General features: G+C 37.2%; 1 protein-coding gene across 2 annotated transcripts in view; it reads left to right on the forward strand.

Moving 5' to 3' along the window:
* The first annotated feature begins 254 nt into the window (after positions 1 to 254).
* Positions 255 to 19,632, forward strand: part of LOC126210592 (uncharacterized) — a 188,528-nt gene continuing 169,150 nt past the window's right edge. For both annotated transcript variants that reach the window (XM_049939860.1, XM_049939861.1), the window contains exon 1: positions 255 to 365. The gene's annotated coding sequence lies outside the window, so the exon portion shown is untranslated. The remainder of the gene's footprint in view (positions 366 to 19,632) is intronic.

Here is a 19,632-nt window from a genome sequence, read left to right on the forward strand (position 1 = left end):
CCCTCAAACATACTTTAATCCGTTAGGAAATAAAAAGTTATTAAATAAGAATGAGTTTCCTTTAGGTAAAGTGAATGGTGAAGCAGCAAAAGTTCATACACGTTAAATTCTGGACAGACATCCAGATTTCATGTCAGAACTGAAGTTACTGGGACCCTTGCTTCGTAGTCTTCCGTCCGATTTCAGCGTTGAAACGTTGGCAACGTGTAAAAGGTAGCCCTGGAACGATCGTGCAGTAAGCAAAATTTGGTTGAATAGCGGACCATTTTGTCTTGTGGTGCTGTGTTCAGTATACAGGAGAGTTTTGGCGTACCCGATTTTTTTAAAAGGTGTCGAGTGAAGAACAAAAACGTGTTCAGTCGCTTGTAAGTAGGTACACAAATACATGCTTGTTAATTTTAATGCAACGGGCTTCAAATATGTGTGAATGCCAATGCAAAATAATGCATACAATATTTGGTGGTGCTAAAATTCGCCGAAAAAGAAAATTCGAAACTGCTGCGGTATCAGACAGAAAGGGCGAATGAATTACATTATTTCAATGGGTCAAATTAGTAGAAATAACTGTCGTACTCATTGTTCCTGTTTGGCTACTCAACAAATACTCTCGTAAACTGAGAGCCCGATTTTGCACTTTATTATGTTTTACATGTCCGATATTATAGCTATATATACCGCAAATAATATATTGCCAAACGTGTTTTAGAATTGTGTCTCGTTTCTGTATTACCACTATTCTCTATATCAATCATTTATAGAAATCAATATGTGAAGTATCTAGTCAGAAAGCATAGTGTAATTCATTTGGACTGTTCGTTAATTTTTTTGGCTTAGATCTACTGCAGTCGGAATTTGCAATGCATAAATATCAATAGAGGAAGAGGCATCTGATTAATTTAGGAAGATGTGAGCCCAGATTATCAGTGGGTTCAGAATCTCTTTCTCATGAAAACGCAATAAAGCTGCGGTATTCTCCATCAATACCAGTTTTACTAAGAAATGAGCCCCCTCCAAAATGAAGTATGGGAACTCAATATGCTAATGGACCTCATGTAAATTTGAGTCTTGTAATTTTGGTGGAAGTTTTCCATTGTATTGTTGAGTCACTTGTATGCATGGCTCCTCCACAGATTGTTTCTAACAAATGTATGTGCTCAAGAAATGTTTCAAGTGGAGAGAAATCAGAATCGTACAACATTTGAGACATTCAGATGTATCATTCTACCATGAGAAAATTACCAGTAGTAATAATATGAATTTTTAATCAGTGGATTAGAGCTAGTTTTGTTTATTGAGTGAATAAATGAAATCAAAATGAAAATTCACACGAGAACACTACAAAACTGTTAGGAGAAAGGAAAGATGGCTAGTACATACCTTCAGGAAGCAATATTCCATCTAGTGTCAATATATCGTACACATTTAAAATAAGAAAAAAATAATGTGTGTGTGTGTGTGGGCAGTATTTGCAATTTTCCCACCTGAAGGTGTGGTAAGTAGGCATATTGGCCAACCATTGTCTTGTTATTTTACAGTTCTCTCTTGAAGGTATAGATGTTCCCGTGCATTTAAGCAATCTATAGCTAATAATACAGTTATGTGTTTCCTTTCTGTTGGACTCCCTTAAAATTGTATTTGTTCAAGATTTTATACACGCCAACTCTTAAAGTTTAACCACACCATACTGTATACTATTGTTAACGTTAATCTACCAATATACTGAAAAAGGGCATATCTCTACTGTATGTTTAGGTACTTACATACTTGTAAGTATAATCTTTAATTATCAGAAATGGCACATTCTGCTTATGTGGTATACGATTCAACCATGGATTACCCCCTAATGTCTACTTCAGACTAATGCGCTAGTGCTGTTACTTGTGCAAAAACAAGTATTGAACTCGTCTGTTATACTGTAAAAGAACGTAATCACAAATCTGTGATGGTATAATGGGATACTTTTATAAGCTCTGTCATGAGAGTTAGTAAGTCATCCTAGCTTTTATAAAAGATTACTCAACAATATTTTTATTGTATTGTAAGAATGAGCCTTGATTTGATATTTACGTAGTCCCATACAATACTAGCCAAGATTTGGCTAATTAATAGTAGTACGTAATGTTGGAATTTCTTTGATTCCCAGTTTCTGCCACATTTCTTTGATGATCGACTTGTTAAAAACGTAGATGTTGGGATGCATCCTGAGAAACAGTTGCAGTTCCCTTTTTGGTGTAATAAGAGAATAGTTTAGAAACTGCTAGAATGTATACAGCAGGAAAGCATGCAGCAGGAATATATACCATACATTTATTCGGCTGTGACCACTAAATGTGGAAAATATTCTGTTTTATTTTAAAGTACACATAGCCTGTGTTTGTATATGGGTTATTTAGGAAGTATGCAACAGAAGAGATAGATACCTCTAATTTAGGTAAGGATAAATAATTTGTTCCCTATGAGCATTAAGTGAGCAAAGTATGAAATCAATCTTGTCTACAGCATCTGAGCTTGCCAAATTCGCTCTTGACATCCACTGATTTTTGTATTTGCGACTCTTCTGTGAAATGAACCTTAGACTGCCGAATGTGATACAATGTTCTACGTCCATCGCTTTAGTGGGGTGCAAATATTAAGCAGCATTTGTATTTGTATGGTCAATAATGATTTGCTCCTGTAAAACAAGGTGCAATTTGAGGAGGACATATTAAGGTGCCAAAGAGAAAATATTGGCTTTAGAAGAGGACGGGGGGACAAGAGGAACAGGTCAAAAGGGGAGGAGTTGTTCTACCCTTCATTCTGAGTGGCTTGTTGCCTCCACACCCCCATCCCAACTTCTACATGGCAATATATCCTGTTGGAAGAATATGGAATTCTGAAATCTAGGAGTACTGGAATTGTGCTCCTAATGGAATGCACTAGTCCGTGTATCTGCCTTTTTGAGCCTATAAAATTAGAGAGAGACGTAAAGGCTAGCCAGTAGTTACCTTTTGGTGTGAAAGTTCAATACTGTCAATAGTCATTTGAAAATGAAAAAGAAACTGATACTAGCTTTTGCAACTATTAGTTCCTTCCTCAGGGGTAGGTTGGAGAATGTTAGAAATGAGTGGCAAGTCTCTCAGACCCCAGGATGATGCAGACCTACCTGCTGACAAGGACCAGAGCAAACACTGGCCAGCTGCTCTGTCTCTTTGTAATTTTATAGTTTTCTCAGGGGTGTTTTTTTGTGAACTTAGTTCTTCTGCCAAGTATACAAATGCAGTGTGTATAGTTCTCAGCAGTTCTGTGTACTGATACTCTGGGATTAGAGGGTATCTAATCTCTGTGTGACCATCCAGATCTAGTGTTTCTGTAGTTTCCCTAAAATTATAGTCAGTTTCTTTGATGAGACGGTTGTGATTGTGTTCCTCCCTTCTCAAAATGAGTCAATGTTGTTTTCTAGTTACCTCTGCTGAAGAATTACAGCCTCCAGCCTTCGCTATTTCCATGCAATAAATATAATTCCACCTCTACCGCAATGCCCTGCCAGTCTGAGGATTAAACTCTATCATCGGACATTTTAATGTTGAAAATAACAGCCACTTAGCAAAAAAATGTGCTGCATAGGCCTACAACGTACTCTATCGCCTTCCTAAAAGTTGCTGTAATTGTCAACATTAAAATGTCCGAATGTGGAAGTCATTCCTCTGGCACTGGTACTGTTTTTAATAAAGGACTTTGTGTTGGCAGTGGAATTTTCTTTGTTACATTTAATAACTGCTATGGGTTGAATCACAAGACTGATAAGCTTCTTTCCTTTCTTTATTTTTGCTTGTCTGTAGCATTGTATTTGATGATTAGGCCACATCCCTGAAGACTCTTTCAGTGATGGACTCACAGAGTTTTGTGTGTGATTTTAAGTTATAATTTAAACATCATGTGGCTCCCAGCCTGGTGCCGTCTTTCCTGTTTGATGCCACTTTGACAGCTTGCATGGCAATTTTTCTGCTTATTCACCCAGGTAACTTCAAATTTGCAGTTTAATTATTTCAGACATGATCTTTAATTTTTAGGGTGATAGCATATTGCTAGAAACTTGCTCTGGATATCTGGTGGGTGCTAGAAACTTGCTCTGGATATCTGGTGGGGTACACAATTTGATCTTTTCTGCACCTGTTCTGGAGAACTGTTTCTGTTGTTGTTTGCATGGATTTTAACTCTTTCGTGGGCCGTGGGAGACATACTTAGCACTAAGTATGTTACTTTACAGCATTTATGGGAATATCTGTTAACACTTCTGTATGCTCCTGGCACCTAGTTTCAGCCTGCTGCACCAGCTTTAGTTTCTATTTGTTGTGAAATATAGCCTTCAGGACTGTTGGAAGTATATATCCCACCAGACAATGGTGTTTTAATGGTTCTTGGGGAGTATGGTTACCACCAAAGTAATTTCTGGGAGGGGCTTGGGAAGTATACTTACCACAGAATTAATCTGTCATTTGTATCCTTGGGAAATATTCTTACCACTAACTTAGGGATAGACCAAAGCTTTTGGGAATATGTTTACCACCTCTGTCTACCCCAGACATCTTTGGTAGTACATTGCACCAGGTGTATGAAAACTGCTACAACAATCAGATTCTATAAGTTGTGGGATCACTACAGTTGTTGGAACAAATTGCTTCACAATGTACATTGTGATCTGTATCAGCTCATATCTTTATTGCATAATAAAGTTTCTAGGATTGTTTTCAAATTGTGGTAAATAAGTTTTATCACTGATGTTTGTAAATAAAGTAAAAGAAAACATAAAATAAAAACAGGAAACACTGTGAATCTTCAGGTTTTGGCGGCGCAAAGACTGTTCCATTAAGTTTCGGGTGTGCAGCCGCAAGAAATCTCCTTAATGGAACACAGGAAACATTGTTCACAATTTTTTTTTTTACGTGAAATGGCAACATATAACGGCTCACAAAAGGGAAGAGGAAAATCCATTTACCGCTGTAGTTTCAATACCCCACAAAGGTGTCATGGTGATATATGTCCCACCATAGTTTTTGGTCCTAAATCACAAAAATAAAATTATAAAAAAAATACAGCCAATTGATCACAATTCTAATATGATAGCATAAAAATTACCTTCACTGAGTTGCTACAAAAAATGCACCTGCAAAAAGGGTTAACTGGATGCAGTGTGTGTGCCACAACTGCAGTGTGACTAAAATCAGCCAGTACGAAGGAATAAAAGCACTAGTTTCCCTCTTGATTTGTTGAGTGATGTTGGCTTTATTTAGTGCCTTAGATAGAATAATTAATGAGTCAAAATGTAAGTACATCCATGGACACACAGCATCATATGATTTGCAAAATTAAGGTTATTTTTCAACTAATCCTCATAGTGTGGTACCATAAATTGCATTAAATGATTTAGAAGCAATGATCATTGTGTAAATAGTGCCATATCAATGTACTCAGTTGTTGCTGTGAACCATCAAATAATTTCTGACTCCCCGTAACAATTGATGATTCTCTTCCATACCTTTCTGGACATTTTCTAAAGTCTGCCAAGGACATCTTAGCAATATAGCCCATCTTATGCTAGATGTTGGTAAGAGAGAAAGCATTTTTCTCAAAATGTATTACAATCAATGTGGGTTAACACAGTTGCAGTTGCAAGAAGCTGCAAAATGGCATTAAAGTTTTAACTACTGAATATGCTGCAAACTCTCAATGTTTTCGCTGTGTAGCCTGGCACCAACACATGACAACATTCAAGTATATCAAAACAGGGCACAGGTGTCTTCAGTACTAGGCCTAGCTATTACTCAGATTGAGTGCATTTTGCAACAAACTTTTTGAAAAATTCAATCTTTAAATAGCTACCTGACAGGTGAACCACATAATTACTTTCCCAGGGGAGCTGTTTCTGCATGACTGGATAAAGTTTTGCAGAGTGCTGTAGTGTACTGCATTGATTTATATGCTGTACATGAGTAGCCTCATGAAATTTTCAGAGCACGCCCCTTTTACATCTTAGCAGTTCTCTAAATCAGGAGTTAATTGCTTGTCATAGCACCAAACTGCCATTTTCTTTAGGACTTACGGGAAATTACTTTTAACATTTATTCTCCCTATAGATAACTGTTCTGTCTGTGAAATATCTGTAAATAAAACTAATACTGTTTGTTAACTGATTAAAGTGTAAAAATACTGTAATATTCCTATTACAACCCCTGAAGCACATTAGATATTATTTCAGTGTCCTTACATACCTTTCCATCCAGAATATTGACATGTATTTTATAGTTAAGAAATTTTCAGTCCAACAAGAAAGTCTTGAAGTACATTTTGGGTTTCAGAAGATCAATATTTTTGGATACCACACTGATTTCTATTGATAAATGTACTTTGTTCCAGGCCAGTTAGTGTGTTTGAACTCTATTGTGTAGGATTCTTTTTTGCTAATTACTGCAAGTGATACTGTCTGGCAGTCTTATAGTTCAAAAGTTTTTAAGGGATGTTACCAGTGCTCTTTCCCTGTAACTTGAGACATTTCTATATTCAAGGGATGTCAAGAGTGAGCTAAGTCACTCACAGATTCTGTGTAGAACTTGAAAGGGGCTCGATTAGTTGTGTTTTGGTAATATAAGGAGCTTTTCAATTCCACTTGCACTGGTTGCTATAACCCACAACCAGATGGACTGCTGTCTATGCTCTGTTAACTTCTCTAAGAAACTGAAAAATATTTTTTTGTGTAAATTTTTATTGCATTGATTTTGTTTACAATATCCAGGACACATGCTGTATTTTGATGTGATTTCTAAATCTACAATAGCAGTCTTCTGATGAATGATAACTTTCAATTTTCTATAATTCATTAAGTTCATTAATGTTGAGAGGGTTCTGTAAAAGTATAAAGTTTGTAAAGCTTTTCTTCATTAGATCTTGAAACACTTGGCTCATGTAATCACTGCTCTCACTTTACTTTGAACACACAGTTTTTTTCCAACAGTGGTATACGTAAATCACTGCTAAGTAGAGTATGTTCAGATATAGCACCTTAATATATCGATTGTGTAGAGTTCATTATTGTGGCAATTTTAAAATTATTATTATTATTGATATTGATGTTCAATATTAGTGATTGGTTTTTTAATATTCTCTGAATAGGAAACACTTTATTCCTTTCTCTCTTGGGCATTGGTCAACTAACAAGAGTAATAAAAAATGTATACCTTTAATACAACACTGAGTTTTCTCAGAAGTACATGTTGTAATTTTCGTCCTCATGCTCATTTTATTCTCCTTTCATATATGAAAGTTTTGTGTGCAGTTATCATGGAAGGCAAATTATTACTAGATTTTTTAAAATTTTTTTTACTGTTATGTGACTGAATTTGTATCTGCTACTAAAAAATAGTTTAGACGTAGACAAGGTATGTGATCAATTGAAAACTGTTGAGTTCTTTTCTGATGTCTTCTCTCATTGAAGTTGTTTTTAATTTTGTTTCAATGGATAATTCGTAACTAATTTTGTGACTTTCTGAAGGCAACAACTGCAAAGCTCACTGTTCAGAAAGAAAAGGGAAATACTGTTCCCATTTCTTAATTTGCATTCATTTGTTTACTCTTTTGTTAATGGTAAACTGTCGGAGTGATTGCTATCAATCTGTCTGCATTCCATTCAAATACCCTGGGGCCTTTGCTGTTTCCAAGGTTGGCAGTGAGTTGCCTAGTGGCTGATAGGTTCTGGCCTGTGATAGGCTGTTGTTATGCTTCCTCTGATTGGCTGACAGTGAGTGTTGCAAGATGATGAGGTAGATTGTGTATGGCACTGCATATGTTGGAGCAAAGAATACACAAATTTACTTCTGTAAGTTCTTGCACTTTTTAGATTTAGTGATAGTCAAGTTTTCTAAAAGTTAACACTAATGTATTTTAATATTAAAGTTAGGTTTTATTTCCTATTGGTAGTAGCAACTGGAGTGATATGTTAGCTGCAAGAGTCAGTAAGGAACTTAAAATAGCTGCACTTAGCAATGCACATATATTTCACTGTAGAATTGCTGGAAACTATGAGTATGACACAAACATTAAATTACTTATCTGTAGGAGTGAAATGTTACTAGAGTATTAAATGCTTGTAAATATTTTCAGGGTGATGAAATTTTAATTGCCTTTTTTTTGGGTGAAACAGTAGGCTTTGTGTGTGTGTGTGTGTGTGTGTGTGTGTGTGTATACATAAAAATTAATTAATGAGTATTTAGTGCCCTTTTGCCACTGGAAAAGATATATAATTGGGATTTGATTGTTATTGGTGTATGTTATGTGAACTGAAAGTGCAGTTTAATATAATCAAAGTTAACGTTTCTGCTGTGCTCTTGGGGCGATTCAGTTTTGCATGTGTGTTGCAATTGTGAATAAATTATTGGAAAGCTCATTTCTTAATGTAGCTCTTACTACTTTAGATGCTTCTGGTGATGTTTTGAGTAGAAATTGTGTTATGGTGAATTGATACTACCAGTCTTTTTTTCTTTTTTTTGGGGGGGGGGGGCATCATACTGTATCACTTCAGTCAGAAATTTGTGAATACTTGTTCATTGGTCTATCATAGAGAATTTTGCTTGCAGGAGACCTGCATACTAATGTAACAGGTTTGTAATTAAAGAACCAGAACTCTCTGTAAAACTATTTTGCATTACAACAAATTAGACTTTTCCTTTACCTGTGGGGCATTGTGAGAGATTCATGTTATTTGTACAGCGGTTGTAACATCTGTCTACAACAGTATGGGTAACTTACTATTACAAAAATGGGTTTCTTTCCATTAGAGAGAGAGAGAGAGAGAGAGAGAGAGAGAGAGAGAGAGAGAGAGAGAGAGAATGTTTGCATGTCTCCTTGGCTATTAATATTCATAAAGTGATTTTTAAAGAAAAGATTCAGTTAGAAATTTGGAACTATTGGCATCTTATAATGATATAATGTGGCTTGAAAATGAACTGCCATTTCTTAAAAATAGTCCATCATATCAGAAAGAACAGTCAGTTGAAAAACCTATAGTATTACAAGAAGACAACGGAGTTAAGTATTCTGGCTGTGAAGATTTTCAGTAAGTTCCCATCTAATATAAAGTAAGGAATTGGGAATCTCTGGCATTTCAAAAGAAAAGGAGCCACTCTTTCTACAAATTATCTGAATAACTGAATGCAGAGACTGAAAGTTCCTGTTAGCTGCATGGCAAATAACAATGTTTCTTACAAAGCTGTGTGCGAAGTAACAAGGAGCTGTAAATAGGACTCAGTATTTATAAATGTAAAATAATAATAATAATAAATGTTACTGTGAAAAATGCCATTGTAATTAAGTAAATGTTTAGATACTAATAGCAGCCATATATAGTAAAACTGAGGAAGAAGCATCATTTTTGAGAGCAGCAAATTTCTTACTAACATACTTGATTAGGTTTAGATGACATGAGTATGAATAGTGTTATCAGTACAGTTATAGTTTCTTGTGAACACAGCATACACATTAAGTTTCTGTGTCTTTGTCTCATGTTAATGTGTTTCTCGAACTGTTCCAAATCCCTGAAGGGTTGCCCTCCTCAGCAGGCTCTGCAACTTATAACTAAATGAATACTTACCTTTAGGAGCCAAAATTCTCAGTGCAGCTGAGAGATACATTTAAAAGTAGAAAAATGATTATACATCGCTTTTAGAACTGTTATTTTGCTATCCCTAACCAATGAATTCGAGGTGATGTCTTTCACTGAAACTGGAATTTAGCCAGTGGGACTCACTTCACCTGTTTTGTTCCGTGTCAGGAGGAGGCAAATGCAAAATGGTAGGGGTGTATTAATTATCGGCAGTCCAAACGTATGGTGAATGATGGTATCCATTAGGGAAATAGCAACAAGAGATAGGAAGACACCAGATGCCCTCAGTGTGTACACCGAGGGCCTCATTCGACATGTTGAAGAGGCTATTCCAGCAGACATTGAGGGAACCGGATGCAACCAGCTGCAGATTGTGGCATATGTTGGAACAAATGATACATGTCGTTTGAGGTTATACTTTGATCATTCCAGTGACTGGCAGAGAAAGTTGAGAAGACCAGACTTGCACATGGAGCTTCAACGAAGCTCACAAAATGCAGCATTGTCCTCAGTACTGATTGTGGCTTGGGTTGAGGACTGTAGGGCCATCCTAAGTGGGGCAGGTGTGTACTAAACATCAGAGGCTGCTACCCAGGTAGCAGACTGTGTGTGGGATGCATCCTTGGATTTTTTTGATTAGGTGACTCTCCATCTGATCCAGATAATGAGAGCTGTAGGAAATATAGAAGTATACATGTAAGACTGAAAGTACCTGCCACAGGAGACAGTATTAAAATCCTAGTGGTTAACTTCTGAAGCATTCACAATGAAGTGCCAGTGCTCCTGAAAAGCAGTGAAGCTCACATAATACCAGGTACATAAAACTGGTTGAAACTGGAAATTGATAGCAGTGAGGTTTTGGGGAAATTTTAATTGTATGTTGAAAGGAAAGCCAAATGGGAAATGGGGGTGGAGTATTTTTCCCAGTAGACAAGAAACTCAAATTCAGTGAGATAGAAATTGGAACTGCATGTGAGACTGTTTGGGCAAGACTCAGTATGAGGGGTAGACAGAAAATTGTAATTGGATCCCTCTATCGCCCACCCGCCCCATCTCCTGATGTGACCAAAAGTTTCAGTGAAAACCTCAGTGTGCTTGTACGTAAGTTCCCCAGTTATACTGTAATCATCTATGGAGACTTTAATAATCGAACCGTTAATTGTGAAAATTACAGTTTTGTTAGTGGTGATTGTGATAAGATGTCCTTGGAAAATTACTAAATGCCTTCTCTGAAAAGTACCTAGAACAGATAGTTCTGAACCCCACTCTTTGTGAAAACATATTGGGCCTCATGGCAACAAATAGTCCTGACCTCTTTGAGGATGTCCACATCAAAACTAGTATCAGTGATCATGGGGCAGTTTCATAATAATGATTACCAAATAACAGAAGGCAGCTGAAACATACAGGAAGATATGTATGTTCAGTACAGTAGATAAACATATCAGTAGTTTCATATTCCAGTGTGGAAGCTGAAACTTTCAGCACAGGGCAGGAGCATGTAGAGGAACTGTGGCTTAAGTTTAAAACAATAGTTGACCATGTGCTGGATAGATATGTACCCAGTAGAACAGTTCATAATGGGAGGGACCTCCGTGGTATTTAGTCAGTGTAAGGAAACTTCTAAAAGAGACAGAGACTACTGCATAACGAGGGGGGAAAAGAAAGCATTGGATGGTAGATAGAGAGATGCTGAATGAAACTCATTTGGCTGTCAAGGGAGCGATGCGTCAAGACTTCAGTGACTTCCGCAGCAGAATATAGTCGAATGTCCTTTTACAAAACCCGAAGAAATTATGGTCATATGTAAAGGCTATTAGTGGCACCAAAGTTAGTGTCCAGTCCATAGTGAATGAGACAGGAACGGCATTGAGGGTATCGAAGCAAAAGCTGAAATTCTTAACTGTGTTTTCAAATGTTCCTTTATGAAGTAAAACCCAGTTTAATCCTCATACCACTGAAAATATGAGTGAAATTAGTATTAGTATCCGTGGTGTTGAGAAACAACTGAAATCATTAAAACTGAACAAAGCTCTGGGGATGGGGACCAATGGAATCCCTATCCAAGTCTATAGTGAATTTATGGTTAAGTTAGCCTTTCTTCTAACTATAATCACTCGTGGATCCCATGAACAAAAAACTGTGCCCAGTAGTTGGAAGAAAGCTCAGATCACACACGTATACAAGAAGGGTAGTAGAAGTGATTCACAAAGCTAACACCCAATATCCTAGATATCGATATGTTTTAGAGTGTTAGAACATATACTGAGCTCAAACATAATGGGATATCTTGAGCAGAATGACCTCCATGCTAACCATCATGTATACTGAGAACATCGATCATGTGAAACTCAACTTGCATTTTTCTCACATGACGTACTAGAAGCTTTGAATCGAGGCAGTCAGGTAAATGCAGTATTTCTTGGTTTCCAAAAAGCATTTGATTCAGTACCATGCTTATACTTATTGTCAAAAGTTTGATTGTATGTGGTATAAAGTGAAATTTATGACTGTATTGAGGACTTTTTTGTAGGGAGGACACAACATGTTATCACGGATGGAGAGTCATCGTCAGATGTACAAGTAACTTTGGGTATGCCCCAGGGAAGTGTGCTGGGACACTTGCTGTTCATGTTGGCTCGTGAACATCGACTTAATATCCTGAAAACGTCTCCCAACAAAATTTCTAGAATCTGCTTTAAATGATGACTAAGGAATATATATCACAATGCCCTATGTATTGTTTGCACAGGGATTGCGAGGACAAGATTAGAATAATAATAGCCTGCACAAAGGCATTCACACAATCGTTCTTCCAGCACTCCGTATATGAATAGAAAGGTAAAAAACCCAATTTACTGGTATAATGGGACACATGTAGATGTAGAAAGAAGGGCCAGGCATTCAGACCTGAGTTTGATGGGAATCTACCTGTTGTGAGAACATGGATAGATGAAGATCGTCTCAACAGGTCTCTCTCTCTCTCTCTCTCTCTCTCTCTCTCTCTCTCTCTCTCTCTGTCATCCTGGGTCTAATTGACAAGCCCTCCTTTCCAACCTATCATATTTCCATCCTGAGGAAGAAACTAACAATTCTGAAGGTTAGGTTAAGTTTTTTTCTACTTTTTATTGTTTCTTTTGGCAGTATTTTGAATTTTGCCTCTTGAAGGTAGTTACTGGCCAACCATTCTGTATTCTTGTAATATATAAACAAAGTTATTATGATATGTATAATTAGGTAACAAGTTTCATTTAATTCTACAAGTTACCATCGGAAGTTGTTTGCTGAGTGCTTTATGTCTGGTATACTTCAGTTCACACACTGCTGCATAGAAGATATGGCTGAGAGATTGAAATTCTTTTTAAAGCTGGAAGAAACCCATGTCTCTCTTAATCTAAAGTAAACATATTTTGATTATTGAAGGTTTGCTATAACTAAAACTGTCTTAATTTGCTGTGCAGAACATGTTTGTATCTGTTGTGTTCCTCAAAGCAGTTTAGTTATACACCTAGCTATGATGCATTAACAGTTATTTCTATTTTCTTTATGTATCAGGGCAACACCTTGTCACAAGTTCTGTGGTCTATTTATCTCTGTACAAGTCAGTGTTTCTAATTGTAATACACAATTTTTTTTTATTCACGAAACAACATACATTGCTTTTTACCATCGATAATACCAACTTCAAAATAAGAAAACTGATGAGAAAAGATGAGTTTAATAAACTGCAGTACCCGTTCTATTTAATGGCAACTTTTTAAATTGGTATAATTGGAAAAAAAGGCAATTTAGCATGCTATTAAATGATGGAACAAGATTCCAAGGAAACTAAGATGCATTTACACTATTGCACATAACAATAAATAGTAATACAGTAAATGCTTCTACCATGGCCTCAACCATCTACTATTCATTATATTTCAACCATCTATTATTCGTTATATTGATGTGCATGTTTTCAGTAATACAGTATAAGTGAAAATTTGTGTTTCTTCTTATACTAACAATGAACATTTTGTGTTTGTTTTTGACCTAGATTGTGCTGTTAATTGTCTATATATTAATACTCTGTGCTACAGAATGCCATCATAACTGCAAGGTCAGTTGTATAATTTATTCTGAAATAAGATCTAACATGCTAGCAATAGAAAGAATGTAGATGTTACTTTAAACCAACAATAAGTAATGTTTCTGTGGATAAAAATGCATATTATATCCAAAGAAAACGAATTTCTAATTTTGTTGTACTTCCGACAGTCTTTTGTAACCCAGCACATTACTAATAACGAACAGCTGTAAAGTTAACATACCAGCTGATTTTTCGTCTATGCATATGTGCTGTGTGGCGTATGGAAACAATTAGCAGTAAATATTCTACCACACAGAATCTGAGAGTCAGTTGAACTTACTGATACCACATGCCAGCATGCTGATGTGACGTCACATGTGTGAAAACAGAAAAAAATAGAACACTGGCAATATTTCTTTTCTATATATGTTAGTTTTTGGAATGTGGGTTGTGGTGTCATACTGATGTGTAACATAGCCTAATGTCTAGGATAGGTTGAAAGGTGACAATTTGCTTGTGAGTTGTTGTAACACTATTGAATGTTACAGTTAATCCAAATATTTCATCCTCCTATCTGTATCTTTGTTAATTATCTATATCTAGATGAGTAATTGCTGAGGCTAGGCTACACTATTATTGAGATTATGGAGCAACATCATTGGGTGATGGTTAAAATGAAGTGCTGTGTAAATTTGGCTCCATTTTAAAATGTTCAGCTCTTATTTCAAAATATTTGATAAACTGGTTATGTTACCTTGGTTATCACCAGAAGTAGTACCTTCAGATAATTTTTAAAAAGTCAGGGTATAAGAATGTTAAATGGGTCGTGATGTCCACTAAAATTTATTCACTTCAAAACAAGTCAGGTGGCACAGTGGTTAGCACACAGGACCTGTGTTCAGCAGGAATGAGATCTAAATCCCCATATGAATTTAGGTTTTCAATGGTTTCCCTAATCAGTTAAGGAGAATGCTGGACTGGTTCCCTTGAAAGGACACCGGTAATTTCCTTCTCGTTTATTACCCTATCTGAGCTGCTGAACGGCCTTAAGTGGCCTCATTGCTGACAGAATGTCAAACCCTAAACTTCGTGTCCACCCTCTCTACACACTTTCTTGATATCCCTGATATTTGCTGTTTTAGAATGTAATGCATCTTGATAAATAAAACAATGACTAACAAAATACCCATAACCTCTATCGACTTTTAAAATGGGAGACAAGGCTTCCCTTATGCTCAGTCATTAGTGTGGCACCATGTTTGATTCCATAATGGAACTCTTTGCATGATGAATCCACATTTGCTATTGCTTCACCAACACATTAAAAATTAAGTCTGGTTGTGGTATAACTGAGACATTTAATGCTTTCTTACAACTCCGTGTTGGCACTGTGCACAATACTTGCAAGCTGTGCTTATTTGAGTACATCTGAGCTTTTGTCAAATATAAGTGAAAAACCTATAAAAGCTGTGGCGTTTTCTCCCAAAAAGGGTCCCCAAATGTCTGCTGGGATGTCCAGAAATTGATGAGACACCGTTTGCTTTTTTTTTTGGGGGGGGGGGGGAGGGACACCGTCAATTGTCTCCAGTTCCTTTAGAAATAAACACCCTGACCTGTTGAGATACACGGTTTGACTAAAAGTCTCACTCAAATAGGCGTCTTACATTGTAACTTGCTCCAACAACTATTTTGCGCGTGTCCCCCCTCCACCCCACTGATATTCACTCCTCAAGTATAAATGTGGTACAGTGTGCTAATAGTTGGAGTATTTATGTAAAACTTCTATTAAGATAATATTCTTTAACTGGTACCTTGACGTGTGTTGTCTCTAATCTGGCAACTACCTTACTGTGTGCTTTGCCTTCTGCCAGCTCATAACGTTCTGAATGCTATACTCAGTAGTGAAATGGGATACCTTTTAACATACACAGTGGACAATCATCCTTATTGGGACAGAAAACAGATTTGTTCATGTGTTTTGTGTCAGGCAGATAGCTGGAGCAAGTACACCTCTTAACAACGAAGTTTATTACTGTCAGGACTTGTGTAAATGTTGATGTGGCTATACTGTTTAATGCTAGAAGTTAGTTTCAGTAGCCAATGGTATGCATTTTGACTTTAGACTGCACCAAACATATCTAGCATCATGATGCAGTTAAAATGTTTCTGCCCACAAGAGACACATGCCGCTTCAACAACTGATAATGTCTGTTGCTTAACTGTTACAGTAGAGTGGTGAAGTGTACGTAATCCTTTAGTTTGCCCCAAAGATATTAAGCAAGTTAGCTTGGGCACGCGAGCAAGCCAGGTCAAGAAATGAACCTCAGCTGATTCCAGCTGTGATTTCGCCACACGAGCAGTTTCTTTGTAGTAGATGAAAGGCTCTGCCACAGTATGAAAAGCATACAAATGTCAAAAGTATTTTGATATATGTCTGTGCTATTTTTTGTGACTGAACTAACTTAATAACAGAATGTAAGTCTGAAGAAACTCCGAACAAAGTCGCACATCTGTGATCAGTGGATGGTGGACAGTAGCACAACTATAGAAATGGGACCCCTATTGCCTCTTGACTGATCATTCTGTCACTCAGATCTGTACTAAAGCTACAGAAAGTCGTGCACAGTAGTCGACAAGAATTTTGGACAGTTGATTCACATATTGCAGTTTGACAGCCTCTTATCAGTTACATATTTGTGCCTGTGAGAATGATATTTGGATCGAGTGCTTTTCCAACATATCCATTGCACATTAAGAGATTGTTAGCAGTGGATCTGGATATATGCCCACCCTGTGGAATCTGTGAGATGAAATGCCTAAACTTGGGGTAGCTCTAATGAAGTTGTTAAAGTTAGAACACTGCTAATTCTCGCTATTATCTCATTCTAACATGAGATCTGTGTCTACATCCATATTCTGCAAACCACTGTGAAATGCCTGACAGTGTGTACTTCCTATTGTACCAGTTATTAGGGCTTTTTCCCATTCCATTCTCGTATGGAGTGCAGGAGGAACAATTGTGTAACACCTCTGTGCTTGCTGTAATTAGTATAATCTCATCTTTGTGATCAGTAAGGGAGAGGTGCGTGAGGGGGGTGTGATATATTTGTATTTGTATTTATCTGACATAAGCAAGCAGTAAGAGTATTATATGATTCTGATAACCAAAACTGTTGCACAAGTTTCTTCAGACACCCTGGCATTTTTGCCCTTGTGTGCCCAATGCATTTACTAACAAACTGTATTTGTGATTAATGACAACAGTGAAGTTAGGATGAACAGAAAACTGTGAAATTCACAACACATTACTAAAAGTGAAAATGTCCATATAGACCAAGTGTCCTTGTCTAGGATTCTGAAAGCAGTTCTCTATCCTGATACAAAAGTCTCTAACAAGTTGTTGGGAGCTGTCAGCCGGGAAATTGGAACACTGCAGATATTCAAAATTAAGAGTATCTTCTTAGCCACATCTGTTATCAGAATATTTCAAACCAGGAATATAAATTCTGGTTAACTCTAATATCCATATTACACAGATTTTAAGTTTTCTAGCACATAGACAGCTATAGTGGTTCAGAAACACAGCCACTTAATTTGTGTGTGGAGTATTAGACGAACACAGCAGTCAAGTAATATGAGAGAAGCCGTGTCTTTTTTCAGAGTAGCTCATTTTCTCCAAAAATATGTATCAAAAGTAATCTAGATATTATTCCTGCAATTGTCATTGTGAGTATGTTAGTGCTAGTTGTAATTTATTGGTAGTAGCCAGGAGTGGCAGCTTCACTCAGTCCACATCCCTGAAAGGCTTTCTTACATGATGGGATTTATGGAACACAATGTGCGAATGAATGAATGAACGAATGAATGATTGAGTTAATGAAGATCTCAGGCCACCAGCGTTTTGTCTACAGTTGCTGCTAACCTTATTGATCAAACAGTATTATGTCTAGTAACATTTTAGTCATCACTGGCAAAGGCTGTTTTTCACCTTTGTTATGTTACATTTCATTTCTTTGTGGTAAATTCAGTAGTTCTGGGTTCATTACAAGCACTACCTCCAAGTTTTACTTTTGTAGAATCTCTACATGAGGCAGAAAGCGTACATTGTGTGGCTGCACAAGAGAGGTGGACTTGCTCCTCTCCTTGCAGCAGTTGCTAAAATGCACTTACAGTGTCGGAGGCTTTTCCGTTGCATGCTGCACTTGGTAACTATGCAGCAAATGTTGGGAAGTGAATATGAAAAGATGCCCCCACTCCCATGAACTGTGGACCTTGCTGTTGTGGGGAGGCTTGCATGCCTTAGTGATAGAGATATCCATACTGTAAGTGCAACCACAACGGAGGCATATCTGTTGAGGAGCCAGACAAACATGGTTCCTGAAGAGGGGCAGCAGCTTCTTCAGCAGTTGCAGGGCCAACAGTTTGGATGATTAACCGATCTGGCCTTGTAATATCACCCAAAACAGCCTTACATTGCTGGTACTGCGAGTGGCTGAAAGCAAGGGGAAACTACAGCCATAATTTTTCCCGAGGGCTTGCAGCTTTACTATGGTTAAATGACGATGGCTTCCTCTTCGGTAAAATATTATGAGGGTAAGATAGTCCCCCATTCGGATCTCCGAGCAGAGACAAGTCAGGAGGACATCATTATCAGGAGAAACAAGACTGGTGTTCTGCGGATTGGAGTTTCAGATCCCTTAATCGGGCAGGTGGGTTAGAAAATTTAAAAAGGGAAATAGATAGGTTAAAGTTAGGTTTAATGGGAATTAGTGAATTTCAGTCGCAGGAGGAGGAACAAGACTCCTGGTCAGATGAATGCAGGGTTATAAATACAAAATCAAATAAGGATAATGCAGGAGTGGGCTTAAAATGAATAAAAAAAATAGGAACGCAGATAAGCTATTACGAACAGCATAGTGAACGTGTTATTGTAGCCGAGGCAGACATGAAGCCCACATCTACCACAGTAGTACAACTTTATATGCCAACTAGCTCCACAGATGATGAAGAAATCGAAGAAATGTACAATGAGATAAAAGAAATAATTCAGATAGTTAAGGGAGACAAAAATTGAATAGTCTTGGGGGACTGGATTTCGGTAGTATGAAAAGGAAGAGAAGGGAAAGTAGTAGGTGCATATGGACTGGGGGTAACGAATGAAAGAGGAAGCTGCCTGGTAGAATTTTGCACAGAGCATAACCTAATCATAGCCAACACTTGGCTTAAGAATCATGGAAGAAGATTGTATACGTGGAAGAGGCCTGGAGACACTAGAGGGTTTCAGATAGATTATGTTATGGTAAGACAGAGATTTAGGAACCAGATTTTAAATCGTAAGATATTTCCAGGGCCAGATTTGGACACTGAACACAATTTATTTGTTATAAACTGTAGATTAAAACTGAAGAAACTGCAGAAAGATATGAATTTAAGGTACTGGGACTTGGATAAACTGGAAGAACCAGAAGTTGTAGAGAGTTTCAGAGAGAGCTTTAGGAAACGATTGACAAGAACAGGGGAAAGAAATACAGTAGAAGAAGAATGGGTAGATTTTAGAGATGAAATAGTGAAGGCAGCAGAGGATCAAGTAGATAAAAAGATGAGGGCTAGTAGAAATCCTTGGGTAACAGAAGAGATATTGGGTTTAATTGATGAAAGGAGAAAATATAAAAAATGCAATAAATGAAACAGGTGAACTCAAAAATAAGATTGACACGAACTGCAAAATGGCTAATCAGGGGTGGCTAGAGGGCAAATACAAGGATGTAGAAGCATATATCACTAGGGGTAAGGTAGATACTGCCTACAGGGAAATTAAAGAGACCTTTGTAGAAAAGAGAACCAACGGTATGAATGTCAAGATGTCAGATGGAAAACCAGTCCTAAGCAAAGAAAGGAAAGTGAAAGGTGGAAGTAGTGTATAGAGGGTCTA

This window comes from Schistocerca nitens, chromosome 10, assembly GCF_023898315.1.
Source record: "Schistocerca nitens isolate TAMUIC-IGC-003100 chromosome 10, iqSchNite1.1, whole genome shotgun sequence".
NCBI lineage: Eukaryota > Metazoa > Arthropoda > Insecta > Orthoptera > Acrididae > Schistocerca > Schistocerca nitens.